This window comes from Centropristis striata, chromosome 5 (genome assembly GCF_030273125.1).
Source record: "Centropristis striata isolate RG_2023a ecotype Rhode Island chromosome 5, C.striata_1.0, whole genome shotgun sequence".
NCBI lineage: Eukaryota > Metazoa > Chordata > Actinopteri > Perciformes > Serranidae > Centropristis > Centropristis striata.
Genome location: NC_081521.1, coordinates 34700447 through 34712814, shown reverse-complemented (window position 1 = coordinate 34712814; position 12368 = coordinate 34700447).

Genomic DNA, 12368 nt, shown 5'->3' with positions numbered 1-12368 from the left:
ACCGCAGAGACATTACGCACATACATCTGTGCTCAAACGCACGCTGAATTTAAAACCTGCACAGCCCATAAGGTCACACAGCTGGTTTGCATAAGCAGTAGTAATGACATCACTTCACACTGTTTTGTCTTTAGTTTGGGTGGGGCAGTGAAAACATCCACCAGCTGTCTTTTCCAAGCAGCACAGGACAAGTTCATGAGCTCCATGTCAGTCCACAGTCTACACACCATCCATCATCATCTTCATATACGTATTTTTAATTTGTTTTCTGTCGCCATCCGCTGTATGTGACAGTGTGACTAGTTTATTTCCCTTCCACTCACACCCCTCTTTCATCACAAGATCAAGCCCCATGTGAATTCCTACCCTGCCCTGTCCCCTTCCACACCCTACAAGAAAAATATTTTCTCAAGGCCATCGAGCAGTGCTGAACAGAGTCGTGTTGTCACTATATGCCAAAACCATAAAGCCATAACAAAAAGCACATGCCTTAAATGTGATCATCTTCAACCAGAGAGTGGCCAACTGCTGCACGGTGCAGATTTTAGAGGTGTAAATCCCAGTGGACGTGAACATTTGCTGTATGTATATACACTCAGACATCTCTGTTATTTGCAACCTATTTGATCTTGAAATCTGTGACAGGCAAGATCTTATTTTACACACAATGTGCAGATTAAAGAAATAAACAGACTCCACCCATGTGAGGATATCAAGTTCACTTCTTTTTTAATTATTTACTCGACATTTACTCATTCCTCAGGCTCTCCCATCTTTCAAACTTAAATGGTTGGCTCAATCCAATTACACACAAAAAGAACATATATTCATACTTATCCCCAATAATATTTTCCCATGCAGATAGTTTTTTAGTTCTGCCAACGTCCCAATACAAGGGAGACATGGATGGTTCACATTGGATGGGGCCCTGCTGGCCTTTATTGCAAAATGCAACATGAAGAGATGCATATTGACTATAAAGATACATAAATTGACCAAAAAAGAGACACAAAATAACTACAAAGGGGGCAAGAAAATACAAAACATCTACAAAAAGAAAAAAAAGATCACAAAGAGACACAATAAGACCAAAAAAGAGACACAGAATGACAAAGAGGAATAAAACAATTCCGGATATACAAAACCACAGAGAAATGTTTAATGATGTAACACCCCCCACCCCTCCAGAAAAAAGGAGGTAAGATTTTTTCCTCAAGAGTTTCTCATATCATGAACATATGTCATAATACATGTCATATTCTGTCCATAAGTGGATATGTGTGAATTCACTTTGTACTGCTTGAAGAATTTGAAAAAGAAAAACTCTCTTTCTTTAATCAGAACAAGGCCTCTGGATTGTGGAGAGAACTTGTTATTGGAACTACTTATCTGTGAAAACACAAACATTTTTAACTTTATTATGTTGGGGTTTGTAGTCCAACCTGGACAAATAAAAGCAATGGAAGATACCAAAAGTACATTCATTTAAATGTTTTATTTGTAATTTGGGTGAAGTGACCCTTTATATTTTCCACCCATTGGCCCCTGTACCCCCACAATACATCACTCCAAATCTTCTCTTCCACAGCTTCTCTTCAATGTCACACAAAGTCCCCGAGCTCCAGCCTGCTCCCCTCCCATCCTTCATCCCATCCAGCTCTTTCTTTCTCCACCCCTCTATTCCTCCTTCCAGCCAAGAGTCGTGTATGTGCAGTGGAATCTGGGATTATGAACAAAACTCAGCTGGTTGTTTTTATTGTGGGGTGGCTCCCCCCTCAGCGTAGTTACAGCTGCCAAATACGTCATGTTTTCCCTCTCCTTGCCAAAGCACACCCCTTCTAAACTCATTGATGGTAAAATAATATTGGGTGGAATGGAAGGCTGGGAGGTAAAAGACAGCACACAAGAGGCCGAGCGAGACCCTGAGGTCAGGAGGTGTGGTCTGCAGGGTGAGCCTCTGATGAAAATTAAAAGCTGATAAACTTTCAGTTTCATGGAAAGGTTATAGGAATGCCAGGAGGCAGTGTTAGCCAATCAAGTCTTTCACCTTGTATCTTAATGGATTTTAAACATTTTTTTAAAAACACATCATAGCTCTCATCTTCACAAGTTTCCTGCTCCCAGAAGATATACAACAAGGAATGTTTATCAACTTCCTTCCTTTCTGGAACATTATGTATGGTGCTAATGCCAACTGGCAAACTGTGATTAGGTCGACAAGAACTCTCTGAAGTCGAAACAATAACAAGATAATCTTTGTTAACATGCTTTCCCACTAAAAAAGTATTTTTTTCAGTGATTATTATTGGCAAATTGTGCTTATTCCCAGAGCAATTATGTAACCTGCAAGAGAGAAACAGTAAATATCAATCCACATGCTGGGGATCCCGACATTCTCCTGGTATAAATATTATTTAAATCACTGAAGCAGAAATTATGTTTATCATACATCTTAAAAAAAACCAACAACAACCCATGGCTTTAATGTGCAATGATTTTTGGCAATTTGTGAACAACAAGCCACTGACTTTTTTCACATTCAGCAGATATGGAGCAACATTAGCATTAATTCTGGCTACCTTGGGAATATAAATCCAGTGTCTAGAGCCATTGAGGCTCTTTTGACTCCTAAAGAAAATATTTAGGCCTAGCATACTTTTGGGTCACATAACCTTTAGTTTCTCTTCAAGATACAGTATATTAACTGGCATTATAATACCCAATTATTTAAAAGAAAAAAGACACAATGTTTGGGAATGTTAGCCTCTATCCACAATTTAAAAAAATAAAATAATTAGTCTGTTAAATGAGGAAAAACATTTTTAACCTGTTTCCCAATTTGCACCTCTGTTTGCCAATCAAAACAAATATGGCCGCCAGCTACATGTATTGGTTGCCTAGCTGAGTCACAACTTAGAAAACGATTTGAAAATCTGTTTTTTACTATGCAGGAAACTGAATATTTTTTTCATTCTGCTGGATAAAGGCTCCATGTATTCAGAGAATACGCTCACAACAGGGGTAAGTGGTTAATTAATTAAATTACAGGCGGTGCTGGTTGGAAACATAGGCCTTAAGTAAGTTAGTGAAGCTTTTTTTTCTTTCTGTTTTTTTGCATGTATAAAACCAAAACAGTGACCTTTACACACTTGATAGAGCAGCTGAAGGGAACTGCAGCTGGGTCATAAAACGTTAAGAGGTAAATCCATTTCACATTGTGGTCATATGATACATATTTAGATTAAACATTGATTATAGCCACTTGTAGCCACACATTTATAGGCCAAGCTTGATGAGCCAGGTTTGCGGCTGTGACATCCACTAACATCCAAAAAAAATAAATTAGTGCTAAACTAATTGAATTCAATATAAAAGCTCAATGCTGTTGGGCTATCAGACAGAAATAAGTGAGTGGAGAACTGTATGGAAAGGAAGTTAAGGGAGTAAACTAAACATTTGTTAGAAGGATTTGCAATTAAATCTCACTCAACGAAATAAATTACTTGTGATTTTACACAGACTTAGTCACACATTGTCGCAGAGCAGGAGGGTCAAACGGGGATAACTATCTGAAACACATCACAAAATATTCCTTCCAAGATCTGAAGTGGATAACATGCTGACCAAGGAACAATTAATCCCGAAACTGGAATCAATTTACTCAACTGGGGCTGTTTCACCTGTTTTATGTTTTTACAAAATCAACTCATCCATAAATACACAAACAACAACGAACAATACCGTTATAAACAGTTTGAGTGGTAGAGGAAGTTTCAGAAGTGTACTCCATTTGACCTTGATGAAAAGATTTATGTTTTTGACACATTGGCAGCAATCAAAGGGTTTTTTCTCCTGTGTGAACACAACAGTATTCACTCCCACACTCGCATAAACTCCTTCTCTCAAAATCCAAAGCACATGACAACTGGGGAGAAATGTAATATACTTTTACATACTTTGAAAAAAAAACATGCATCAGGGGAAATGTACTATGCAGTTTAAAAGCTGGGATCCACATTAAGGGAGGGGCCCACTGTAAGACAAATATGGGGCCCCACTGACTAATGTGCACGCATAAGGGAGTGACCAGACACATCCTACTTGTAACTGTTCCATCAGACAGCTGTGTCAAAGGCCAAGGAGTTTTTAATTGATGCTTGGATAATGACACGTTTAGCCCTGATAAAAAGTAACTTCAATCTTTTTTTATTTATTAAAAAACTGCAGTTTCTTGTCATGTATGAGACTGTACTTCTTTTTTCAAACTCTGAGGGTATTATAGACGTTTCTTATGCAGTGTCTTTCTGGAATTAAATCAAAAGAGTCTGTGCTGCTTTATAAAAGAAAAGAACATACTAATGACTATTGGTGAAAATTGAAAAAGCTCAAATTTAATATTTTGTTTCCATAGACACCTAAATGGCAAATAACAACGGAAACTTAAATTGATATCCCGTCTGTTTCCTGCACATTGCTCTGTGCTGTCGTTGGCTATTCCCAACATCTGCTGAGGGAAACAATCTGGAAGGCATTGTCTCTTTTTTTCCAGTGATGCAACTGTCCACAGAAGGCTCATCACACCCTGTAGTAAACCGTAGACCACGCAGTTGATTATATCCTAATGGTAATTTATTAAAGCTCACTTAAGTAGATCAGACAGAAAGCACAATAATACAACATACTATAAATGCAATATATCAGGGAGATAAAAAAAAAAGTGTATTAGCTGCCAATTACTTACATGGAAATGTTTATTAAAAAAAATTTACTCACTTTGATATAGGCACATGCACAATATCCTGCAAGTGTTTTTATTGAGTGTTTTTATTGACATAATCCAAACTTAAGGCAGAGTGAAGCATGCAGAGAAAAGTGAAATGTGATTGTTGGGTTAGGATGCCCCCTGCTGTGGCCTTAGGGGCAAACTTTGGATAAACTAAAAACAGCAAAGTGAAATAAAAAAAATTAAAAGCAAAATGAAAAACTATTAGAAATTTGTTAGACATGGCCCAACCTGTGACTTCAACCTGTTGAAGTCACATACTGCTTGTTTTTATACACATTATGAGAACTACAATCTGAGCAGTACTAACAAAGCTGCTCAGTGAATGTATTGAAGTGATCCTCATCACTGCTAATCAGTCGATCTGTTAAAATGTATTTCAATAAAAATTTTCGATTGCACAGGTTCACAGATTCTTCAAGATAGGGCACCGTGATCCAAGTTTTGTGTTGGTAGATTTGTTCCTAACTGAAAAACGGAGCCTTTGCTCTGGATCCAGAGAGCTGAGGGGCCATCGTCTACCGACCGTGTATACTGTATATGCAGTGATGAAATGGAATAAGTAAATAAGATTAACTGAACCTAATTGATCCCATGAAAGGAAACACAATTGTCATAACTATAACTTAAAGAAAAAGAACAGTTCCAAAGTAGATTAAATAACCTTAAAAAGCTATAATACTAGACACAAAGTGATGTGTTATCACAATTTAACTTTTCAACTAGAAAATTTCCTCTTGGGAAATTTTGAAAGGGCCACGGGGGCTACTGCCGGTGTGTGTGTGTGTGTGTGTGTAATTAAAATCACATAAAGTTACTGTGTGTGTGTGTGTGTGTGTGTGCATGTGTGCGCGTGCGTGTGTTTGAAGCATGTGTATGCATGTGTGAGGAGTGTGCGTGCTTACGTGCATGTGTGTGTGTGTGTGTGTATCTGTAACTGTAATCACATCAAAGATCAAAGGCAATCAGATCAAAGCAATCAACAGAATTAACTGGCACCTGTTAATGAAAGAGTGACAGCAGCCAGAGGTGGACTGGAATTTCTGGCCTCGAACAGAAAGCATTTTTGGCAAAACCATAATAGCTATCATTGATCCGACTTCACTTTGAGCGTCCTGAGTTCTTCCTGAACGTCTACATGTGATTTTTTTTAAGAAAAATGAAAAAATAGCTTTGTTAGAGCGATCTAAAAAAATTGTTCCATCTTCCCTTTTTCCGAAATCTCCCTGCGTTTTTAATATGGGAGCCAATGAGGCTGTTGGAAAAATTCGTATTCTGTAGAGAAAAGTAATAGCACACCGATCCCGATCAAACCGCACGTTTGTCCTGCATTTCTTCAAGTTGTAGGACTAGTAGCGGGACGAAGTTGCGTCCAGAAGAGGAATAAGAAAAAATCCACAGTATAACAGTAGTGCTCGGTGCGATTGCCCCGAGGCCCTAATTAACCTCAGTATGTAATTACATCACAACCCCTTTCGTCTTCTATATCTCCTACGTGAACCTACACACTTGTGTCAAATAGTTGCATACAAAAGAAGCAATTTTGACTCAAACCTTGTTCTTTTTTCTTAACCTTTGTCCAAGTAGTCTTGTTGCCCAAACCTAGCAAAGTATTGAAGTGACATAATGTTAAAGTATTCAAAACAACATGTTAAAGAAAACGGTAATAGGTTGTAAAATATCAGACAAACCCGTTTATACATTGCCTTTAAAAGTAGTTTTAAATATATTTTTTTGCATATTCTCTCTAATTGAACCTGTCCTATTTTTCAGAAAGTTGTAGACAGGTGAGTGATAATGTATGGAAAACCCTGTTTATGACAGTTTGGAAAGTCCACAAAGAGACTTTACTACTGTTAAATTCCTCATCAAGTAGGCTATTTAGTCAGATTTTTACATTTCTGTCAATGGAAACAGTTTAAGTCCACAAAAACAACTACTGCAGTCTTCTTTGTTGATCTTCCAGTCCAGACAGAAAAAGTATCTAGTAGGATAGTGAGCTGTTAAGGGAAAGGTCAGTATCTGATAAGGTTATTATCATTTTCAAGAATTCAGGTGTGTCTTACGGTATACATATTATTTTAATGTTGACTGAATGTGTTTTCCTTAATTATAACAATATGTTATACACACTGATGCACTTGCACCCCCTTAAACGTGCACCTTATATTATTATATCTATACTTATCATCATATGTAATAAATAAATATATATAAATAGTACACTTTTTATGTTTACATATTTGCTATAAGGCATGCCTTATATAAATATATTCTGCATACTTTCTATATCATCTATCTTTTCTTGTACCCTTTTAGACTAAAGTATGTATATCCTTTGTGTGTATATACATATATTGTTATTTTATTGTTCATATTAAAACATGCAACAATCTATTTAATATACAATGTACAATATCTGTGCAAAACAAAATACCCTCAGGAAAACCCTATGTGCACTATTGATAGTAACGTTTAATAGCAGCCATATAAGTATTTTATTTATGGAATGTGTGTATGTGTAATGTATGTATGGTCATGCATTTATATAAAGACTTTTTTATTTATTTTATATGCAGATTTGCTTGAGTATTTTTTGAAACTCCCCGTCTGTACCTTAAGCTGCTGTGAAGACTGAATTTCTCTCACTGCGGGATAAATAAAAGCTTAACCAAAAGAAAGGGGAGAAATTTAGGCTAAACCCGGAGGTGCAGAGAGGTGTATCCTCTTGTTCCGCCTGCACTGCCTCACTCTCTGCGCCTGTTTGTAAACCTGCGTCAAAAGCACGTGATCCTGTTGACGCCTTTCGGAACGCGGTCCAATCAGGAAACGGGGGTGTGTGTGCTGGTGGGCGTGGCTTGTTTGTGTTGCTGTGAAAATGTCGATGGACAGGGTTTTTTATTAAAGCCAGGGACCACTTTGGATTTCATAATAATAATTGTGAGGTTAAATGGAGGTAATGGAGGTGGGGACGGAGTAGTAATAGTTAAAGTACCGGACGTGTTGCGAAAGAGGCGCTGTCGGTAAGCCATCGCCCCTTCCAGAAGGGACTGTTTATTTACATCCAGTTCCTGCTCCAGTGCATTATATACCATCATTTGTATGGATTTAGGTTACAGTGCCTTTATGTTGCGTGGTAGGCTGCTTTTAGTAACGTGCTTCAGTTTTTATTGAACGCGTTTTTACGTTAACATTTTCTTTATTTATTTGTGGAATGTATCATTTGTTTTAAATCTGTTTAAAAATAATGGTATTTTCATATTAAAGATCAGTGAGAATAACGCATGACCGTGATTTGCTAATTGCGATGTATTGCGCAGTTTCCAGCATTACCCGGAAATTAGCAAGGTACTTGCTCTTAGCTGTTTTCGTATAAAACGTGTCCTGGGAGGTGGATTTTTGCCTCATTTTTGTGTGAGAGGGTGAGAGGGCAGAGGAGCAGGGTGGGATGGAGAGGTGTGCTGGATGCTTGCTGCAGGAGGATGTTGCGCACTTCACTTTACCTCAGGAGTAAGTGGTCTTCATCCATGCATCCATGCGGTACTGCGTAATGATTTAATATATGTTGTACATAATATTCTTGTCTATGTCTGTAAGTAGAAGTTAAGACTTACTTAATATGATTACTTCCCTTTTTTCCCCAGAATTAGAAGTAACAGGATACGTTTGGTAAGTAATAGGATAAGTTTGATTTAAAGTTACAGAAGAGATGAAATTACTTTAAACTGTATTCTGTAAAAAAATAAAAAATAAAAAAAAACTTTCAAAGGGAAAGCTTTATTTTTATTTTGCTACTTTTTCAGGAAATCGATATGATAGTCCACTTTGAATTCGGTTGCTATTACACCTGTCACAACCTGTGTGTAATACTATTTCATGCTGTATTTAAAATGTTATATTTGTAAAGAAATGTTAAAAAAAAAAAAAAGTTTCCACTTAATTCAACAACATTTTGCTGCGTATAGGCATATATAATTTTAAAAAAATCAAATATCGTTTATTACATTGTTCATAGCAGACATACATTTCCTTCAGTTCGTTGTTGTTGTTTTTTTTAAATCTGCATATTATTGACTATTTCTAAAGACACATTTTTTTTTGTAAAACTAAAGTGCGTGTGCCTGCTGTACCAGTGCCTTGACTCAGCTCCATCCATCCAGAGGTTTCTATGTCATACGCACTTTTTATTCCTGATGTAAACAAATCCTCTAAAAGCAATACTCTTACTTAACACAGGGTGGCAGGTTTGTTCAGAATTAGAGCTTTCACAGGGCATGAAGTTATCAGAAACAGTGGGTGAGGGTAAAACACCAGTTTGCACATCTACATTTTTGGAGTGTTAATTAGTAGTTCATTTAATTCATTTTGCATCTTGTGACTTTGTTGACAGGAGAGACTAGCATTCCGTTGTTGTGCTTTGGAAAAAAATGGTCTGACATCAAAACCCCAAACCAACTGCAGTCGGCTGACCGATTGATTTGCTGACTGCTTCACAGTAAGAGAAACTGTTGTTCAGTGGTGTGACAGACAGACAGAAAATATACTGGGGAATAGGATAAAACAACAAAGGTAAGCTTAGAAATGAAGATAGCTTGCCTTTCAGATAAATATTGCAATTTCTCCTTTCACACAGAGACAGTAGATATTACTTTTAGAGGCAATCCACTTCTCATCAAACACAGCCAGCAACATTTAGGATGAATAGCACAACAGTGCCACAGCTCTGCCATATTCTAAAAAATTGAAATGGCATAGAATTAAAATGTGTCACATTATATTCTGTACAAAGGTCACTTTTCTCTGACTTGGTCCAACAAACAGTTGAGCTAAGGGGTAACATTTGAATGATGATGTAGTGGGTATGTCTCCAAATAATGCCTGGGATTTTTCTCAGGACCTGCAGATGATAAAACTCTCAGAGATTTATTTTTCATCATACAGTGAATGATGCTGGAGCTCGTGCTGACATCCCCAGAGAGAGCCTGTTTGCGTTCTCCTGAGTGGTAACTTCAAACCAGGTAATAACAGAAAAAGATCACACCGTTTACTTTCAATAAAACACTGTAATAACATTATACTTTTCTTTAAAAAAATCTAAAATACATGTGCATTTAGGAGCTATGCCCATTGTTCCCAATAAAGCCAAAAACAATATCAATGGAACTGACTGGGCACCTTTCCAGGGCAGAGATTAAGGTTTAGGAAGTGGAACAGGCATGGCTGATAGATGACATGGCTAAAATTAACACACTGCCCACTGGATGAGGAGCATAAATAGCAGACAGGAAGGAGCAGAACTTGAACATATCTTTAAAGCTGTAGCATGTCCCTGTCAGCATAAACACAAACCACTGTCGCAGTAAAACATCCTATTTCCATTACAGGCTGCAGGCTGTGGGAAAAAGCAATAATTCCCAAGTTATTAACAACACTTGAATATTTGTAATGACTGCATATAGTTATACTAGATCTGCTACGGCCATAAGACAGAATTCAATATTTTGATATTACATGCAAAGTAATGACTAAAAATGTAAGTCTTTTAACCCATGAAATGAAGCACAACTCGTATTTATATTCCTTGGTGTTATCATAGTCGTCTTGCATAGGATGCACAAAAAGACTGAGGACATCTTCATCCTAGAAGAGAAGATAGACCTCTATCCTCAGATCAATACCCACAGCATCTACCAGTCAGCTCAGAGCAAACATGCCTTGATCCCTCAGATCCCTTACATTTCCCATATAGCTCGAGGGTGTAAGCTGATTCTTTTGCCGATGCTCTCCTTTCTCAGTCCTGTAAGGTGAAGCTGTGGGCTCCATATCCTCTGCCTCCAGTGGGGAATTAGGACATCACAAGCTACAAGTGCTGTAGGGGAGAACACTTACAGCCTCACGAAAAGCCAGATGAAAATCTAGACCTGTAATCTAAGGATAATAGAACATTTAAAGGGGAGACATTATGCACATTTTCAGGTTCATTCTTCTATTTTTGGTCTTTACTCAAACATGTTTACATCCTTTAATGTTAAAACGATACATTATTTTCTCACACTCTCCATACATATATTTACACTCAATCTGAAATGCTCCGTTTTAGCGCCTGGCTCTTTAAAACCACCCTCCCATAAAAGCCCAGTCTGCTCTGATTGGTCAGTGTTTCTGGTGAGTGCCACATCTGCACTCTTGATGTCTCTGCACCATCATTGCAGCCGGGGAATGACTGTACTATCACTGTAGCTGCAGCTTTCTACGTTGTGTTGAGTATAGTTGTGACATCACAACCTTACAGGAGTCCTGACGGCTCATTTAATTTTTAAATACAGGTGTGCATTTTATACTCTCACAATATTTTTATAGCACCTAGACCTGGCTCATAATGAAAAAAAATGACATGGAAATCTCACTTTTTCCAATACGGGACCTTTAATACATTAAAATATAGTAAATTTGTTCCTGTATAAATGTAAAGCTGTAGGTCGACGGTGAGTCTGCACTACAGCATAGAAAATAATTCTCAAAACATAATTCCCTTGAGTTCCAGCCAACAGTTATGACGTTAGGAATACACATTGTCCCCTGTGGTAGTATTGTTCCAAGATTTTTTCATGAACACAAACAGGGACATTGTTTACCTTTTGTTTACTGAAACCAAGCTTTTTTTTCAGTTTATTGAGTTTTCTAATCCTCAGAAATGCAGATAGACCTGAAAGACACAGCCTGGCTGAGAAGGCTGAGAACAGAAGAGCTCATTAAAGGGACAGAACCGAGCCTGCTCCTTTAATGAGTTCTTCTTTTTTGCAGTATTGCAGCATTTTTTTTAACCTTCCACCATGATGGATTCAAACAATATTAAACTAATCATGAATGCTGATAACAATAATTAATTTATAGTGTATGTATGTTAATTTAAACGTTGTATATAATAAAGGATGCACCAATTTGGCTGATAGCCAATGCTGATATTAATGTTTTGTTTTGGTGCCAGGGAAACAAATAAATTGTCATTATTAAAGATAAGTGAACTGTTTTAATGGTCTGTTTGTCTGAGTCAGACCAATAACCAGAACAACAGCTCAGATTAACACCGGATGCTGCCATCAGTGTTGGTCATCTTCGTCGTTGATTGGCTGTTTGCAGTCAACGAGGTGATATAACGGTGCATTCATTGATATAATAGAATCCTATTATCAGTTGGTTCCATTGTTGGTCATATGTCATTGGTTGGCTGTCCACTGTAACATTCACAAAGCTCTAATGCTATACAGTTCATCCAAAGTTTTTTGTCTAATGGAATGTTTCACCTTTGTCTTGACTTATATCTGTGTTATAAGTGAAATTTGATATTAAAATAATGTTTAGGACAGTATTTTTTGTATTCTAATAAGGGGTTTTCTCTTTTTTTATCTTCCTACAGCTCCATCAGTCAAGTTACAAATGCAGAATCATTGGATCAAGGCATGTGAGTATTCAGATAAAAACACGTGTTTTTAAAAATAAATTCTGCTAATGTTTGATTGAACCAAAAACAGACTATTTATAAGACAGAAACACAGTCATTTTAAAGGATCAGTTACATTTGTTG